This window comes from Cervus elaphus, chromosome 14 (assembly GCF_910594005.1).
Source record: "Cervus elaphus chromosome 14, mCerEla1.1, whole genome shotgun sequence".
In the NCBI taxonomy this organism is placed as follows: Eukaryota; Metazoa; Chordata; class Mammalia; order Artiodactyla; family Cervidae; genus Cervus; species Cervus elaphus.
The window spans coordinates 34290907-34298915 of record NC_057828.1 but is presented as its reverse complement, the minus strand read 5'-3'; positions in this window follow the sequence as shown (position 1 = coordinate 34298915).

Here is an 8009-nt window from a genome sequence, read left to right as displayed (position 1 = left end):
CTTTCACACGAAGAATTCCTTTAATGTTTCTTGTGATACAGTGGTTTTCTATAGTTTTCAAAATCTTGAAAAATTTTAGTCATTATGTCTTCAACTACTTTTTCCTGCAGTCATTCCCTTTGACTCCCCATTCTTTCTTTTATCCTTCTGAAACTCCAGTTATACATGTGTTAACATGGTTTGGTATTGTCTCTAGGTCAGATGCTCTTATCATTTTCCTGATCTTTTTGCTCTTACCATTTTCCTGGTCTTATTTACTTTTATGCGAATAGTTTTATTACTACTTGTTGATGTTGATTGATATTTTCTTCTGCAATGCTTAATCTGGTATAAATCCCAAAAGGTGAGATATTCATTTAGTATATTATATTTTTTAATCTCTGGAGATATTCCACCTCTCCTCATTCTGTTCATGTTTTCCTTAAAATCCTTGAACATATTTATTTTAATTATATTATTAAAATTCTTATTTGCTAATTCTGTCATATCTTTCTTTTATGGTTGGTCTGTTTTTAAATTCTGTCTGTTTTTATTGCCTGGTTTTTCTTCTGATTATGGATCACATTTTTCTGCTTATTGGCAAACATAATATTTTTTGATTGAATGCTGTATATTTCAATGTTACACTCCTGAGGGTCTGTATTTTAAAGGATGTTGAGGGCTTTTTTTTTTCTGGCTGTCAATTAAATAGTTTGCATATCAGTTTGATATTTTCAAGGCTTGTTTGTAAGCTTTTATGACAGGTGCACAATAGCCCACGCTCTTGGGGTGATTCAGCCATCCTATTAAGTGTGACCCTTCAGGTCTCACTGTGAAATACCCCAGATGATTAACAAAGCCTTTCTAGTCTGACTGGGCATTCTTGTGTTTTTCCTGATCTTAGACAAAATGCTTTCAGCTTTTCACCATTAAATATGATTTTTTTGTTCAGTCCCCTCAGTTCAGTTCAGTTCAGTCGCTCAGTCATGTCTGACTCTTTGCGACCCAATGAATCACAGCATGCCAGGCCTCCCTGTCCATCACCAACTCCTGGAGTTTACTCAAACTCATGTCCATCGAGTCACTGATGCCATCCAGACATCTCATTCTCTGTTGTCCCCTTCTCCTCCTGCCCCCAATCCCTCCCAACATCAGGGTCTTTTCCAATGAGTCAACTCTTCCCATCAGGTGGCCAAAGTACTGGAGTTTCAGCTTCAGCATCAGTCCATCCAATGAACACCCAGGACTGATCTGCTTTAGGTTGGACTGGTTGGATCTCCTTGCAGTCCAAGGGACTCTCAAGAGTCTTCTCCAACACCACAGTTCAAAAGCATCAACTCTTCAGCACTCAGCTTTCTTCACAGTCCAGCTCTCACATCCATACACGACCACTGGAAAAACCATAGCCTTGACTAGACAGACCTTTGTTGGCAAAGTAATGTCTCTGCTTTTTAATATGCTATCTAGGTTGGTCATAACTTTCCTTCAAAGGAGTAAGTGTCTTTTAATTTCATGGCTGCAATCACCATATGCACTGATTTTGGAGCCCCAAAAAATAAAGTCTGACACTGCTTCCACTGTCTCCCCATCTATTTCCCATGAAGTGATGGGACCAGATGCCATGATCTTAGTTTTCTGAATGTTGAGCTTTAACCCAACTTTTTCACTCTCCTCTTTCACTTTCATCAAGAGGCTTGTTAGTTCCTCTTCACTCTCTGCCATAAGGGTGGTATCATCTGCATATCTGAGGTTATTGATATTTCTCCCAGCAATCTTGATTCCAGCTTGTGCTTCTTCCAGCCCAGTGTTTCTCATGATGTACTCTGCATATAAGTTAAATAAGCAGGGTGACAATATACAGCCTTGATGTACTCTTTTTTTCTATTTGGAACCAGTCTGTTGTTCCACGTCCAGTTCTAACTGTTGCTTCCTGACCTGCATACAGGTTTCTCAAGAGGTGGGTCAGGTGGTCTGGTATTCCCAGCTCCTTCAGAATTTTCCACAGTTTATTGTGATCCACACAGTGAAAGGCTTTGGCATAGTCAATAAAGCAGAAATAGATGTTTTTTCTAGAACTCTCTTGCTTTTTCGATGATCCAGTGGATGTTGGCAATTTGGTCTCTGGTTCCTCTGCCTGTTCTAAAACCAGCTTGAACATCTGGAAGTTCTCGGTTCACATATTGCTGAAGCCTGGCTTGGAGAATTTTGAGCATTACTTTACCTGCAATTGTGTGGTAGTTTGAGCATTCTTTGGGATTGCCTTTCTTTGGGATTGGAATGAAAACACCTTTCCCAGTCCTGTGGCTACTGTTGAGTGTTCCAAATTTGCTGGCATATTGAGTGCAGCACTTTTCACAGCATCATCTTTCAGGATTTGAAATAGCTCAACTGGAATTCCATCACCTCCACTAGCTTTGTACATAGTGATGCTTCCTAAGGCCCACCTCAGTCCCTTCAGTCATGTCCAATTCTTTGTGACCCCATGAAATGCAGTATGCCAGGCTTCCCTGTCCTTCACTATCTCCCAGAGCTTGCTCAAACTCATGTCCATTGAGTCGATGATGCTCTCCAATTATCTCGTCCTCTGTCGCCCCTTTCTCCTTCTGCCCTCAAACTTTCCCAGCATCAGGGTCTTTTATGCCCTTTATTATACTTTAGTATGTTCTCTCTCTACCCACTTAATGGAAAGTTTTTATAATAAATGGATGTTAAATTTTGTCAAAAGGTTTTTCTGCATATATTATGGTAATCATATATTTTTTGTTCTTAAAATTATTAAGGTGATGTATCACACTAATTGATTTGCAGATACTGAACCATCTTTGCAGCCCTGGGATAAATCCCACTTGATCATGGTATAAGATCCTTTTCATATATTGTTGAATTTGATTTGCTAATGTTTTGTTGATAATTTTTGCCTCTATGTTCATCAGTGATATTGGCCTGTAATTTTCTTTTTCTGTGGTATCTTTGTCTATTTTTGGTATCAGGGTGATGCTGGCCTCATAGAATGAGTTCAGAAACATTCTTTTCTCTACAGTTTTTTTTTTTTTTTGAAGAGCTAGAAGGAATGGGTGTTAACGCTTCTCTAAATGGTAGTAAATATTTGTGAAGGCATCTGGTTCTAGGTTTTTTTATTTAGGGGGAGTTTTTTTTTATTATTCAATTTTATTACCAGTAATTGGTTAGTTCATATTATCTATTTCTCCCTCTAGTAGTCTGCTGTTTCACTGTAACTTGTCTGGGTAGAGGTGATGTTTTATTTACTCTGCTTGAGAGTCTTCTGGCTTCCTGCATCTGAAAAGCAATACTTTTCAACAGCTTTGGAAAATTCTCGGCCACAATCCTGTTGAATATTTCTTCTTATCTATTCTAATATTGCTTTCTAGAATTCCAACTAGACTTTTATTACACCCTCCCCCTGTTCTGTATCTCCTAACTTCTCTTTTATATATTCCCATTTCATAGTTTTTCTGTTCTGCATCCTGAGTAATATATGTATATCTACTTTCCAGTTTTCTGTCTCTATCCTTAGCTTTGTCAGTCTGTTACTTTATCTATCCAATGAGTTTTTTATTCCAGTTATATGTTCGTAGCATGGATTTCTATTTAAATATTTTCCGAATCTTCTTAGTCATTAAATAATCTTTTGCTCCCTGCTTATACTTTCAAGCTTAATTTTCTTTAAGCATACTTTTTAAATTCCCTGTCTAATAAATCCAGTGTCTAAATCTTTATGTGCCTATTGCTGCTAGCTTCTTTTTTTCATGCTCATGCATAGAGTGCCTTGCTTCTTTGTGTGCTTCATAATTTTATTTTAAGGTGAGCTCATGTTCCCTGGAACTTTAACTATGGAGATTCCCTCGGGCCCATGCTGAAGTTGTGTTGCTCCCAAGAGGATTTACAAGAGCCTCTGCCAGCTGCATATGGGGCCAATCCATTCAGGATCACTTTAACTGAATTCTTCTCTTGACTTTTTGTATCACACGGCTTGCTGCATTTGACACACATATATCTGGAAATATTAAGGCTCAGGAAGCAGAGGCAGGGCCTGCGAAGAAAGAAGTAGACAAAAATTAAGGATTAAATATATTAATTACATTAATTGTTTAATTAATTGTTTTAAAATATGTTATTACAATTGGAAAAACTTTAGATCTTTATATATAGTTGATAAAGGACCTAAGAGATGAGAGGATTCACAGATCATGGTCCAGCCTTTATTTCCCCAGAGTATATAGTGATCCTGCAGTCACGAAGTTCTTGTGTAAAATTATCTACCTCTGCAGATCATTTTATTCTGCTACACTGGGATAGACAATACCACTCTCAGGAGCAAATGGAAGATCCAGTTCTCACCTACGGGTACAGTTCTTTTCTCAGGAGAAAGAAATAAGTTGAGCATCTGCTTTTCCTTTGTTTCCAGCTGCTTTTAACCCACATATGTTGCTATTTCTGTCCTCCTGTAACACAGGACTGACCGCACACCTCACTCAACAGGCAACAGTGAGAATCCACCGAGGTTAATTGCAGGACTGTTGGAACAGAGCCTGGCATGTAGTAAATGTTCAGGGAATGCCAGCCAGTGCTGTTTAGTCTGGAGTAAATCTTCTGAAGACTCTTCAGAGTCCCTTGGGCTGCAAGGAGATCCAACCAGTCCATCCTAAAGCAAATCAGTCCTGAATATTCATTGGAAGGACTGATGCTGAAGCTGAAGCTCCAATACTTTGACCACCTGATGCAAAAAACTGACTCATTCAAAAAGACCTTGACGCTGGGAAAGATTGAAGGCAGGGAGAAGGGGACGACAGAGGATGAGATGCTGGATGGCATCACCGACTCGACGGACATGAGTTTGAGCAAGCTCTGGGAGTTGGTGATGGATAGGTAAGCCTGGAGTGCTGCAGTCCATGGAGTCACAAAGAGTCGGATACGGCTGAGCGACTGAACTGAACTGAAATCTTCTGAAATTAGGGTATCCAAGGATTTCAAACTAGTAATGATGGTGCCATGTATTAATTTTCAGTATAATTGCATTGCATTGTACTTTGTGATTCAGATTGCATCAAGTGAGTGTGATATACTGGTTACCTTGTGCTACTTGAAAGTCTTTGATTATAAATGTCTTTGATTAATAAAGTGGGGAGAGGACTTCTCTGGTGGTGCAGTGGATAAGAATTCGCCTGCTAATGCAGGGGACAGGGGCTCAATCCCTGGTCCGGGAAGATCCCACATGCCACAAAGCAACTAAACCTGTGGGCCACAACTACTGAACCCACATGTTTCAACTACTGAAACTCACGCGCCTAGAGCCTGTGCTCCACAACAAGAGAAACTACCACAATGAGAAGTCCACCAACCGCAACAAAAAGTAGCCCTCTCTTGCTGCAACCAGAGAAAGCCCATATGCAGCCATGAAGATCCAGCACCACCAAAAATAAAAAATAATAAAATAAAATGAAAAAAAAAAAGTTGGGAGAATGCTGCTGCTGTCGCTTCAGTCGTTGGGAGAACAAACTTAAGTAAAATACAATTTTTAAACATGCAAGAGCAAACTAATAGAAGTAGCCAGGCAGATTACAGGTTTCAAAACAAGATCCAAGGACTTCCCAGGTGGTCCCCTCCTCGTGGGGGAGCAGGCACCACCTGTGTGATCCAGCTCCTGTCTCTCTCTAGGTGTGCACCTCAGCTCAGTGAGTGCTTCCCCCCAAGCCCCCAGTGGCCCTCGAGGCAGACATCTGTGTGGGTCAGTGGCTACTCTGCATGGTCCTCTGTGACCCTGCGCCAGCTACGGGGCCAGGTGACCCTGTAACAAGTCAGGCCCCAGCCACCCAGGGGCCCACTTGCTCATTTCAGTCTCAGCATAGCAGCTCAGGGGGAGAGGCTGTGAGGACACAAGGCCCTTCTGGCAGGACAAAGCCAGCATCAGGTGGGCAGGGACTCCAGTTCCACAGCCTTTCGAAGTGTGTGGGACTGCGTCACTGAGAATGTGTACTCCTGCTGGAGGGGACGAGGTCAGCACCAGGGAAAGACAAACATACATGTTAAGCAGACATGCCAAAGACACAAATAGCTCGTGAGACAGACTCAAAACTCAGAAGATGAGTTCAGTTCAGTTCAGTCACTCAGTCGTGTCCAACTCTTTGCGACCCCATGAATCGCAGCATGCCAGGCCTCTCTGTCCATCACCAACTCCCGGAGTTTACTCGAACTCATGCCCATCGAGTCGGTGATGCCATCCAGCCATCTCATCCTCTGTTGTCCCCTTCTTCTGCCCCCAATCCCTCCCAGCATCAGGGTCTTTTCCAATGAGTCAACTCTTCGCATGAGGTGGCCAAAGTACTGGAGTTTCAGAAGATGAGTTAAGTATAGCTAATTAGTTATTAGCGATAATCCCAATGTGTCTCTCTGCTGCGTCAGCTCATTGCACTGATGGAGGGGTTGTAAGGACCAGAGCTGAGGACATGTTCAGTCACTCAGTGAGACATGTTCAATATACAAATAAGTAGAACACATGTGTGCTAAACATCGAGGATGGATAGGAAGACCAAGGAGCCACATGAAGTTCCAACTACTCATTATTCACTGTATGATACACTGGAACTCCAAATACCACATGGTAAAACACATTTTTTTTAAACCAAATACTACAATATGGTAAAATGCAATCTAGGCACCAAAACTCACTAGATATTCATGATGTACATGAGGTACTCAGTAGTCATGAGTCTTAAATTGGTCATTACTTTTAAAATATTCCAGGTATGGTAAAACACATGGTGTTTAGGTCACTAAGTTGTGTCCGACTGTTACCCTATGGACTGTAGCTCAACAGGTTCCTCTATCCATGGGATTTCCCAGACAAGAATACTGGAGTGGGTTGCCATTTCCTTCTTCAGGGGATCTTCCCCACCGAGAAATCAAACCTGTATGTCCTTTGTCTCCTGCATTGTAGATGGTCTCCTGCATTGCAGGCAGATGGGTTTTACCAGTTGAGCCCCAGGGAAGGCCAAACATGGTGAGACATGCAGACACAGAAATGACTGTCATGAAGGAAGGCATCTTTATACTCACAAATCCCTAGAAACGGGCATGCTAGTCCACATGGGGAAGCACCAAGGGGAGTTAGGAGGCAGAACAAGCAAGAGGAAAGCATGGGCAAGAGGCTTTATTGCAGTTTTCCTAGAAGGAAACAGGTAAGGAAGGGTAGGCAAACTGAGCATGCAGAGGATTGATTAGTTTGAATAATTTCTGCAGGCTCTGGGCTATAGATACAGTCCCTAGTTTTCAACTGCTTGGCCCTGGGGTAATTGGGGGCAGAGGGATAGGGTCCTAGACTGTGGGAGCCTAGAGACTCTGAATTGATTATTTTCATACCAAAGACAAGATCATAGACAAGTTTCGGGTCATCTGGAGGAATTAGCTAACCCTGGGAGCAGCAGTCCCTCCCCAGGTCTGCAAAGCCCAAAAATGTCAAAGCATCATAAAATACAGAAAAGAAAAACAACAACCATGACTGACACAATCACCCCTTGGTGACACCCCTCTGGCTCCAGCCTACCAGGCAATCTCTCCAGTGATTCCATAGGCAATGGATGAGTGCAGCTGTGGCCAGGCAAGCTCGTCCTGCATCTCTCCTCAACAGAAGGAACGCTGACCTCAAACATCCTCAGTCTGTTGAGCCACCTTGCTGTCCTCAGCTCTGGTCCTTACAACCCCTCGATCAGTGCAATGAGCTGACGCAGCAGAGAGACACATTGGGATTATCGCTAAAGCTAATGTGGCTTAAGCTTCAGGGCCCCTCACTCCCCAGACTCTTAGTGTTCCAGTGGGAGGGAATCCAGGCTGCTATTTTGATGAACACTGCATAACCATGTGGTCTTTCCACCCCGTCTGTGTGTTAACCATCTTATCCTCGTTGCTTCAGACAGTGTGTTTTCTTTTCTTTCTTTTTTGAATAATTATATTTATTATTTTTGGCTTTGCTAAGTCTTTGTTACTATGCGGGCTTTTCTCTAGTTGCGCTGAGC